Below are 11061 nucleotides of genomic sequence, written 5' to 3'. Positions count from 1 at the left end.
TAACAGTATTTTACTAATGAACTTTATGACATAATCTACATATTTTTCAGCTATATATTGTTTTATAACATCTTTAAGTGATAACTAATGTATATTTTCTATAGAGGGAATTAAAAGATAATTCATCTTTCCTCTAGAATGGTTGATCCAAAAAAATTTTTTTATTACTGACAGATTAGAAAGTTTCTTCCCACTTCACAGCTCACCAAAGTCAGTTTTTAAGACTATTGTCAACCTTGGAAAATATCAAGTTTTTAGCATTAATCACCTGTAAAATTTCAGGGCAATTCAAGTTTTCTCATCAAGGACCACAGTAAGGTGCTCTCTGAATTTCCAACGCAGCCATGCCAGTATTTAGAAGCAGGACAGGTGGTGGGCCCTGAAGTGTAAGCTTCAGTCACTTCATGATAAAGGTGACTTCGCTTATAAGTGAGTGGACAATTTCCAATTCAGATTCGAGACCCAGTAGAAAGCTCAGGAGAGGATACGTCAGTGGTGGCAATGGCAGGTAGTTACCTAAAGTAGAACACAATCAGCCATGTGAAGACTTTTAGGAACCACCTCCAATCTCAACAACTAAGCCTCAGCAACAACTTAGTGGCTTCGTAGGAGGATAAGTCTGTTACAGAGCTGTTACAAAGTATTGCCCAAAGGGAAAACATACACTTTCTATTTTCTTTTCCAAGGCCTGGCTTCTTTACCGGGGAGTAAATAAAAATTCAGAAGACATAAAGAATGCACCATAATAGGTGGTTTTCAGAAATCATGACTTTACTTCATTTAGAGAAGACCCAGGCTAAAGGGCATTGAAATGGATGGTGTTTGGGTGCTCCACCTGATAGAACAGTGTATGGGCTGTGGATTCAAGGGGACTTAGAAACAGATCTCATCGCCCAGTTTCAAAATGTATTAACTCCTGCTAACCTTGTTTTATCTATACCTCCAACCAAAACTCATTCCCCTTCACCTCCAAGTAATTTTAGAAACAAACTCCAGAAATCTTAACTGTAAATAGTCTAGAATGTATCTCTAAAAGAAAAAATTCATCTTAATCAGCTTGTGCTGCCATAAGAAAATACCATAAACTGGGGAGTTGATAAGTAACAGGAATTTATTTCTCATGGTTCTGAAGTCTCAGGTCAGGGCGCCAGCACCGGTCAGGCTCAGGGAGGGCCCTCTGCAGCCTGGAGCCTGCTGGTTCCCAGTTGCGCCCTCCTGCGGTGGAGACCGGAGAGAGCAAGCTCTCCCCTACCGCTTGTAAAGAAACTAATGCCATCCTGAGGGCTACCCCTTCACGAACTCATCTGACCTGGTTATCTTCCGAAGGCCCCACCTTTTAATACCATCACACGGAGGATGAGGATAGGATTTCAACATATGAACTTTGGGGTTTGCAAGCATTCAGTTCATAACGGGACTCTTAAAAATTTGATAACCATAATATTACTATGACACTTTTGAAATTAATATTAACTCCAATATCAAGACATATCTAGCCATACACTTCCTTCTTGGTACAAAACCCCTGAAAACTAAAAAATTAAAACACAACACAAAAAACAATGAACTGACAGTGAAAAAAGGACTATGTTTAAATCTCAGTCTTTTCCCTTATGTGAACAGGGGGAATTCAAGTCATCCTTCTGAACTCTGATTTACCCACTTCACTCTCATTCTCTCACCGTTGCTCAAAGAGCGCGTCAATTAACTACCCTGCAATTTAATACGCCATCTATGAAATGGGAATAATAACCATTCTGAAGGTCGTTACTGGAGGCGAAGTGCCTGACAGACAACAATCAATCAAAAAAAATTTGTTCTCTTTCCCTTTTGTATCCCAAATTCAACTTAAAGCAATACTTCTACATTTAACAATGTGCAGTCCATACTTCAACTCTCTCTCGTATGTATTCACAACCACCTGGAAATGTGAGAAGCTCAGGTTGTGCGTAATCCCAGGCTCAGAAAGATTGACCGACCTGCCCAAAGTGCACAGCTGTTAAGGGGCAGAACCAGAATTTGTATAGAAAAAGCTCCTTATTCCCCTGTGGTCTTTTGAACCTATGGCATCAAATGAAACTTAAGTTTCACACTAACTATTCTATTCACAGATGCAGGAAAATATATTATAGTTTTAAGGAAAATTTACATCTACAGTGGTTATAAATTTTAAGGTTTTTGAACTAATGGAAAAATCTAAGCTATCTCAAAAACTCATTTCTCAGTTCAGGATGCCAGAAGTCTCAGTTTTATCATGTAAAAAGGGGCCATGTGAAGGTTTATTTGTTTTTTTTAACTAAGTGCTTTGAAGCTCAAATGTGCAATTTGTTACATATTTAAAGTGTAATTGTTTAAGCCAAATGATTATTGGCCTAAATAAGCACATTTAAAACCCATCAATGAACATTCACAATGACTTTTAATTTCTGAACAAAAGTTCCTATATTTTCTTCAAGGTGGATAAAAGACTTAAATATAAGCCGTGAAACTATTAAAGTCCTAGAGGAGAACACTGGCAGGAAAGTCTCAGATATTCCACGCAGCAAGATTTTTACTGACACGTCCCCTAGAGCAAGGGATATAAAGGAAAGAATAAACAAATGGGATCTCATCAAAATTAAAAGCTTCTGCATGGCTAAGGAAAACAGTATGAAGATACAAAGAGAAGCAACTGTTTGGGAAAACATATTTGCCAATGATACCTCAGACAAAGGTTTAATCTCCAAAATATACAAAGAACTCACTCAAATCCACTCAAAGAAGACAAGCAACCCGATTAAAAAATGGGCAGAGGACTTGAACAGACATTTCTCCAAGGAGGACATACAGAGGATCCACAGACACATGAAAAGATGCTCGATATCGCTAGCTATCAGAGAGATGCAAATTAAAACGACAATGAGATACCACTTAACACCAGTCAGAATGGCTATCATAAACAAAGAAACAAACAACAAGTGCTGGAAAGGTTGTGGGGAAAAGGGGACCCTAGTTCACTGTTGGTGGGATTGCAGTCTGGTACAACCACTATGGAAAACAGTATGGAATTTTCTAAGAAAACTAAAAATGGACGTGCCTTTTGACCCAGCAATTCCACTCTTAGGAGTATAGCCTAAGAATCCTGAAACACCAATCCGAAAGAACCTATGCACCCCAATGTTCATAGCAGCACAATTCACGATAGCCAAGAGTTGGAAGCAACCTAGATGCCCATCGGTCAATGCCTGGATCAAAAAACTATGGTACATTTACACAATGGAATTCTATGCCGCAGAAAGGAAGGAACTACTACCCTTTGCAATATCATGGATGGAACTGGAAAGCATTATGCTGAGTGAAATAAGCCAGGCAGTGAAAGACAAATACCATATGATAACACTGTTAACAGGAATCTAAACAAAACAAACAAGCAAGCAAAATATGACCGATGACACTCAAATATGGAACAGGCTGACAGGGTCCAGAGGGGAGAGGGGAGAGAATCATAGGGGAAAAGGGGATGGACTCACATGAACAAGTATAAAGGCCACATGGACAATAACTAAGGGTGGGGGGCGGAAATGGGAGGGAGGTGGGGAGCATGGGGCGGGGGGCGGGCAGGGTTGGGAATATAAGACAGAAAGCTGTAATTGAACAAGAATTAAATTAAAAAATTATTAAATAAATAAATAAATAAAATTATTTTAAAAAGTTCCTATATTTTCTCACCAAGTGCCGCTAGAAACTATTACCTACAAGAAACACTGACACCTCACCAAGTGTTCACTGTAATCATGTTTCTATTGTAATGTGGGTTGTAGGAGGCATGATGGCCTCCAAGCAACCCTGATTTTGTGTAGTTAGAGAGCGAGAAGTTACAAAGTTGCTGCGGCTTCCCAGCACCAGTTTCCCTACCAGGCGTACAAGCTCAGACTCCAGCACCCACGTGCTTAATTCAAGCATAATGCCCTTTTGATAAATAATAAGTATTTCCCAGCTACAAGGCTTGTGGAAAAATTACTTTATTTCTTAGTAGTTTTTTTTTAAGTTCTTTAAAAGAGGATTTAGTTTTTCCTTTTTAGAGAGAGGGAAAGGGAGGGAGAAAGAGAGGGAGAGAATCATTGATGGGCTGCCTCTCACACACCCCCAACTGGGGACTTGGCTCCAAAACCCAGGCATGTGCCTTGACCTTTTCCATTTGCAGGAGGACGCCCAACTCACTGAGCCACGCCAGTCGGGGCTAGCTCAGTAGTTTTGTGTTTTTCTTCCTGTGGTTCTCACACATTTCTTCTTTAGATTGGTCTAGGTATTTTATGCAGTTTTTTGCAATTGTGGATGAAATTCCCCCTTTAGATATTTTCACTGACGCTTGCTGGCATAAAGTAAATTTTTGTGAGCCTAGTGTGAACCTGGGTGAGAGGACAGAACTGATGTTCCCAAACATCTCATAATGGGTAGGCATAAATGGGTAGGCAACACCAGAATTCAAAATGACCTTGGCAAATAGAGAACTGCTGAAAACAAAGAAACTAGTAGTGAGTAGGGGCAAGTACAATACAAAGCTACAATGACAAAACAAAAATCAAACAGCCAGAAAGGTACTTTGGCTGTACCAAAGCATGTCTGGAAAATATGTAGAGTCGAAGTGAATAATTAGCTGACCATGAATGAACAATGAGGTGCTGTACTCTCTCCTGACCCGTGCATTGGTATGTGGTACGTGAGGACCATCAGGCCGGCTTCCTCCTGTGTTCAGCCTAGCGCTGAACCTCCATCATGACACGTGCTAATTCTGACAGCCACCCCCTGAAGAACAATGGGGAGCTCTTAGAACCTGATGTTGATGTGGGAACTAAAAACATGTATACAAAGTTAAAAACAAGGTTGGGAGATAGAGTTATAGAAAAGGTAAAGGAAGGTCTTTACATAACAGAACAGTGACCAACAGGAGCTACATACACTGATGACACTTATGACCAAAAAATGAAATAAAATAAAACAGGCTTAACCTGCAACTTGAAGTCATGCCATAGATGGCAATGTTTTCGGACAGCAGACTTATTAATCATTAAAACGGCTGTCAAGTTTTCTGTTCTAAAAGTGTTATTTAGTAAATTTGTCTACTGTGCTGCTCAGTTTTATAAAAACTAACAACATAAGTGATCTCAGGCTGTTTTTAAAGATGCTGGCGGCTAAGTTATCAACGACTAAGAAAGTAAATAATTCACCATACTTCTGAATACAAACAATAGGGCTTTATAGTTCAGCTAGCAAGTGGTGGGGAAAGATTAGAATGTTTATCTTAGAGTGCTTAGTAGGAGGAGGACACGGTGTTTATAATACCCAGCAGCCATCCAGATCTAGTCTGTGGTGCCTGCTATGTTTCACAGAGAAAAGACAAGGAGAAGCAACTTGGAAGTAAGGTAGGATCTTGTTGGATCAAATACAAACCTACTCTTAAGGAGCTCTCAAAACTGGAAAAGAAGAGACTCCTAGAAGCTGAGAAATAAGTCTCCAGAACCTTCAAACTAATGTGGGTAAAGAGGGGCAAATTCACTGAAAGTGGTCTGGGTCCAAGGCGTGTGAGTTTCAGGTTAGGACACCCTCTTAGGGAAAACAGTAAGAACTGCTGGGGACAGATAACAGCAGTGAGTGCTAAAGAGTAGAGCAGAGCCTAAAGAATGACTCAATGTTCTATTTTTTTTTAAAAAGAGTATACTTTTTTTGATGGTGTATTCAGGATTATTTGAGATAGAGTCCCTTAACTGCCCTATGTCAGTGCAGACATTTTTATTCTCCTTCTCAATTGCCTTGACAACCATTACCCAATTTTCAGTATTCACCAGTATATTTTTCCTTTCCTATAAACGGACGTGTTTCTTCTTTTCCAATATGCTCTTTTCTGACTTAAGACTTGTTTTACAATTCATTACATTCATGTTAATGACTGCTTTCTATGGTCTCAAAGGGAACTCAACCTCTTGCAAGTGCGCAGGCACAGCTATAGGGTCCGGCACAAATAACACCCCTTTTTAGTTACATTAAAAAATTTTAATTCCACCCTGGCTGGCGTAGCTCAGTAGATTGAGCGGGCCTGTGAACCAGACGATCGCAGTTCGATCCCCAGTCAGGGCACATGCCTGGGTTGCAGGCTGGTTCCTTGCAGGCCACCTACCAGCAGGGGACGCACAAAGGGCAACCATACATTGATGTTTCACTCCCTCTCTCCTTCCCCTCTAAAGATAAATAAATAAATAAAATCTTTAAAAAAAATTTTTAATTCCAAGGCCCTGGCTGGTGTAGCTCAGTGGATTGAGCGTGGGCCTGTGAACCAGACGATCTTGGTTCGATTCTCAGTCAGGGCACATGCTTGGGTTGCAGGCCAGTTTCTGGCAGGGGTCAGTTCCCTGCAGGGGATGCACAAGAAGCAACCATACATTGATGTTTCCTTCCTCTCTTCTTCCTTTCCCCTCTAAAGATAAATAAATAAAATATTTTAAAACAATTTAATTCCAAAATCATCAGCATAGTTCTGTAACATAACAATATCACACTCAAGCACACCATGTGACATTTTAGGTGAAATGTTCAAATTGCTGTCCACTTTGTGTGAGACGTTCATTTATACCACCAACCACACCCAATGGCATATCTCTGCTGGACCCTGTATAATACTGACTCTTTAATATAAAGCTGACTCTTCCTAAATTGGCTGTTTCATTCTTTTCCCATTTCACTTGTATCATTTCTTGAACTATAAGATCTACATGAGTAGTGCAGAGCAATGGTACTAGGTAAGGCTGGATGAGAAATTAGAAATACACAGGGAAGAGGCAACTTAATACTTACAGAAGTAAACTATATCTAGAATACCTATAGTACAGAGGCTTGAGTTGGTGAGGGATGGAATAGAACACAGTTGGAACTGTATTCAAGTTCCCATCTTGAATATAGGGAAATAATACTTTTTTTTCCTTTGATTTTTTTTTCAAACTTTTCAAGAGATGTGCTTAGAATATCAGGTTAATGCTGACTAAAGATGGAGAAAATCTTCCTGCTAAGTTTGGAGTTTTTGTTTCCTGCTAAGAGTGGATTTATCATGGATAAATTATAGAATAAGTCACCATGTCTTTTCTGCATAGATAAAAATGGTTTCATTTTGCTTATGTTCACAGGGAGTCCTTAGTTTAGGATAAGTTATACTTTAATAGTTTTCAAAACATTTTATGAAAGCCCCAAATTTTATACCTAATAAACACTAATAAGATATTATTTTAGGCCCATTTTAAAATGATGAAATTGTGATATTTGATAGTTCAATAAAATCTAAAACTATTAAATTTGAATTATGAGCTTCAGTTTATAATTTTCAGATTTTTGAAAAAATGGGATTAGAGAAACTATAAACATAAAAATGCTCTTTGAAAGATCATACACCATAATCAAATAAGATTTGTCCCAGGGATGCAAGGATGGTACAATATTCACAAATCAATAAACGTAATACATCACATAAACAAAATGAAAGAAAAAAATCACATGACCATAGCAACAGATGTGGAAAAAGTATTTGATAAGGTACAACACCCATTTATGATAAAAACATCAGCAAAGTGGGAATAGAAGGAGCATTCCTCAACATAATAAAGAACATATATGAGAGATCTACAGCCAACATCATACTCAGTGGGCAAAAACATAGAGCTTTCCCACTAAGGTCAGAAATAAGACAAGGATGTCCACTTTCACCACTCCTACTCAACATAGTATTGGAAGTCCTAGCCACAGCGATCAGACAAGAAAGAGAAATAGAAGGCATTCAAATTGGAAAGGAGGAAATAAAACTATCATTGTTTGCAGATGGGATGATAGTGTACATAGAAAATCCTATAGACTCCACCAAAAAACAACTTGATCTAATAAATAAATTTGGCAAAATAGCAGGATACAAAGTCAATATTCAGAAATCTAATGCAACAATGAAATATTAGAAACAGAAATCAGGGGGGAAAATCCCACTTGCTATAACAGCAAGAAAAATAAAATACCTAGGAATAAAACTAACCAAGGAGGTAAAAGACCTGTACTCAGATGACTATACAACTCTGAAGAAAGAAATTAAGGAAGACACAAACAAATAGAAGCAGGTACCATGCTCATGGATTGAAAGAATTAACATAATCAAAATGTCCATACTACCATATGCAATTTATAGATTCAATGCAATCCTTACTAAAGTACCAATGACTTATTTTACAGATATAGAAAAAACATTTTCAAAATTTATATAGAACCATAAATGACCCCAAATACCTTCACCAATTTTGAGAAAGAAGAACAAAGTAGGAGGGATCACAATACCTATATTACAAGGCCACTGTAATCAAAAGAGCCCGGTACTGGCATAAGAACAGACATATACACCAATGGAACAGAACAGAGAGCCCAGAAATAAACCCAAGTCTCAATGGTCAATTAGTATTTGACAAAGGGGGAAGAAGCATAAAATGGAGTAAAAATACACTTTTCAACAAATGGTGTTGGGAGAGCTGGACAGCTACATGCAAAAAAGTGGAACTTGATCACCAACTTATACCATACACAAAAATAAATTCAAGGTGGATAAAAGACTTAAATATAAGTCATGACACCATAAAAGTCCTAGAGGAAAATGAAAACATCAGCAGGAAAATCTCAGACATTCCATGCAACATCTTCATTGATATGTCCCCTAAAGCAAGAGACATAAAGGAAAGAATAAATAAATGGGACTTCATCAAAGTAAAAAACTTCTGCACAGCTAAAGAAAACAGCATTAAAATGAAAAGAGAGCCAACCATATGGGAAAACATATTTGCCAATGATACCTCAGACAGGGTTTGATCTTCAAAATATATAAAGGACTCACACAACACCACTCCAGGAAAATAAAAAACCCAATTAAAAAATGGGCAAAATACTTGAATAGACAATTCTCCAAGGAGGACATACAGAGGGCCCAGAGGCACATGAAAAGATGCTCAGGATCACTAGCCATAAGAGAGATGCAAATTAAAACCACAATCAGATACCACTTCACACAAGTGAGAATGGCCATCATAAACAAATCAACAAACAAGTGTTGGAAAGGATGTGGAGAAAATGGAACCCTAGTGCACTGTTAGTGGAAATGCAGACTGGTGTAGCCACTGTGGAAAACAATACAGAATTTCCTCAGAAAACTAAAAATGGAACTGCCTTTTGATCCAGCAATTCCACTGCAGGGTTTATATCCTAAGAACCCTGAAACACCAATCCAAAAGAATCTATGCACCCCAATGTTCATAGGAGCACAACTTACAATAGCCAAATGCTGGAAGCAACCAAAGTGTCCATCAGCAAATGACTATCAAAAAACAATGGTACATTTACACAATGGGATACTATGCAGCAGAAAGAAAAAAGGAGCTCCTACCCTCTGCGATACCATGGATGGAACTGGAGAGCATTATGCTGAGTGACATAAGACAGGCGGTAAGGGACAAATACCATATGATCTCACCTTTAACTGGAACATAATCAACAACAAAAAAATCAAACAAAATATAACCAGAGACATTGAAATTAAGAACAATCTGACCATAGCCAGAGGGGAGCGGGAAAGGGACATTGGAAGGAAGGGTTTTCAGGAACTATTATAAAGGACACATGGACAAAACCAAGGAGGAGGGTGGAAGCAAGGGAGGGAGGTGGGTTTGGCTACGATGGTGGGGAGTTGTGGGGGAAAATGCCCTCAACTGTAATTGAACAACAATAAAATAATTTTTAAAAAATGCTCTTTGAGAATACATTTAACACATTTTGTTAATGAAGATAAAAGGGAAAGTGTTTTGCACATAATTTTCCCTTAAGTTAATTATATATTTGTTCCTTCACTGACCTACTATGAGTCAGGAAATTCCATATGTCATATGCTGCTGCCACAAAGATAAATACTGTAAATTTCTTGCCTTCCAGAAGTTCACAGGTTAGTTGAATAATAAGCATGTAAACAAAATAATCACAGGACAGTGATAAGTATTATTACAGAAGCCTGTACAAAGAAAGTACCCTAAGCCTGTCTGGTGTGGCTCAGTTGGTTGGAGCATAGTCCTGCAACAGAAGGGTTTGAAGTTTGATTCCCAGTTAGGGAACATACCTAGGTTGGGGTTTGATACCCGGTCTGGGTACATATTAAAGACAAACAATCAACATTTCCCTCTCACCTTGATTTGATGTTTCTTTTCCTCCCTTCCTTTCTCTCTAAAAGCAATGAAAAAATGTCCTTTGATGAAGATAAAATGAAAGAGCATTAAGAGGTGTTCCAACATAGGGGGTGGAGTCACAGAGGTTTAACAGAAGATGATAAGTGAGCAAAGTGTGAATGTCCAGTGGCGTTGACACCCAAGGCAAGAATAGCAGGAGATTCTTACTTTGAAAAGTTAAACCAGATCACAAAGGTCCTTGTATATCATACAAATGGACTAGAAATGGATTAGACTTTATCTGGGAGGTGATCAGGAGCCACTTTTAAAGTGGCAAAATCTGATTTACATTTTGGAAATGTTCTTCCAATGGCACTGTAAAAGATGGATTACAGGAAAAGGGAGGCTACAGACAGGATAGCCTTTTAGGAGGCTATTTCCAAAGCCCATAGGAGAAGGCAAGCATCCAAAGGAGGATCATGAGGCCATGGCAATGAGGATTGGAAGAAAACTAACCTGAGAAATGTTTGAAAAGTAGATGGGATATGACTAGGCGACTAATCAGATGAGAAGCAAAATGCAGAAGTGGGGACAAATCTGAATTTCCAGCTTAAGCAGTTAGGTGCTTTGTGGTGCCATTAATTGAAGTAAGTAATGTAGGGGAAAAGCAGATTTGGAGAAACCAATAAAAATGAGCTTGGTTGAAGACATGTGGGGTTTGAGGTAGAAATATTTGATTGTTCTTTAGGAATATCATGTTAATTTATGTCAGAGATTTGAGCAGGATACACTTTAGTATATAAGTAGGTGATATCCTAATTTTTTTTACCTTTATTTAGTGAATTTTAATGAACTTTTG

Source organism: Sturnira hondurensis, unplaced genomic scaffold (assembly GCF_014824575.4).
Source record: "Sturnira hondurensis isolate 20B ecotype Veracruz unplaced genomic scaffold, ASM1482457v3 Scaffold0013063, whole genome shotgun sequence".
Lineage (NCBI taxonomy): Eukaryota > Metazoa > Chordata > Mammalia > Chiroptera > Phyllostomidae > Sturnira > Sturnira hondurensis.
This window is presented reverse-complemented; position numbering follows the sequence as displayed.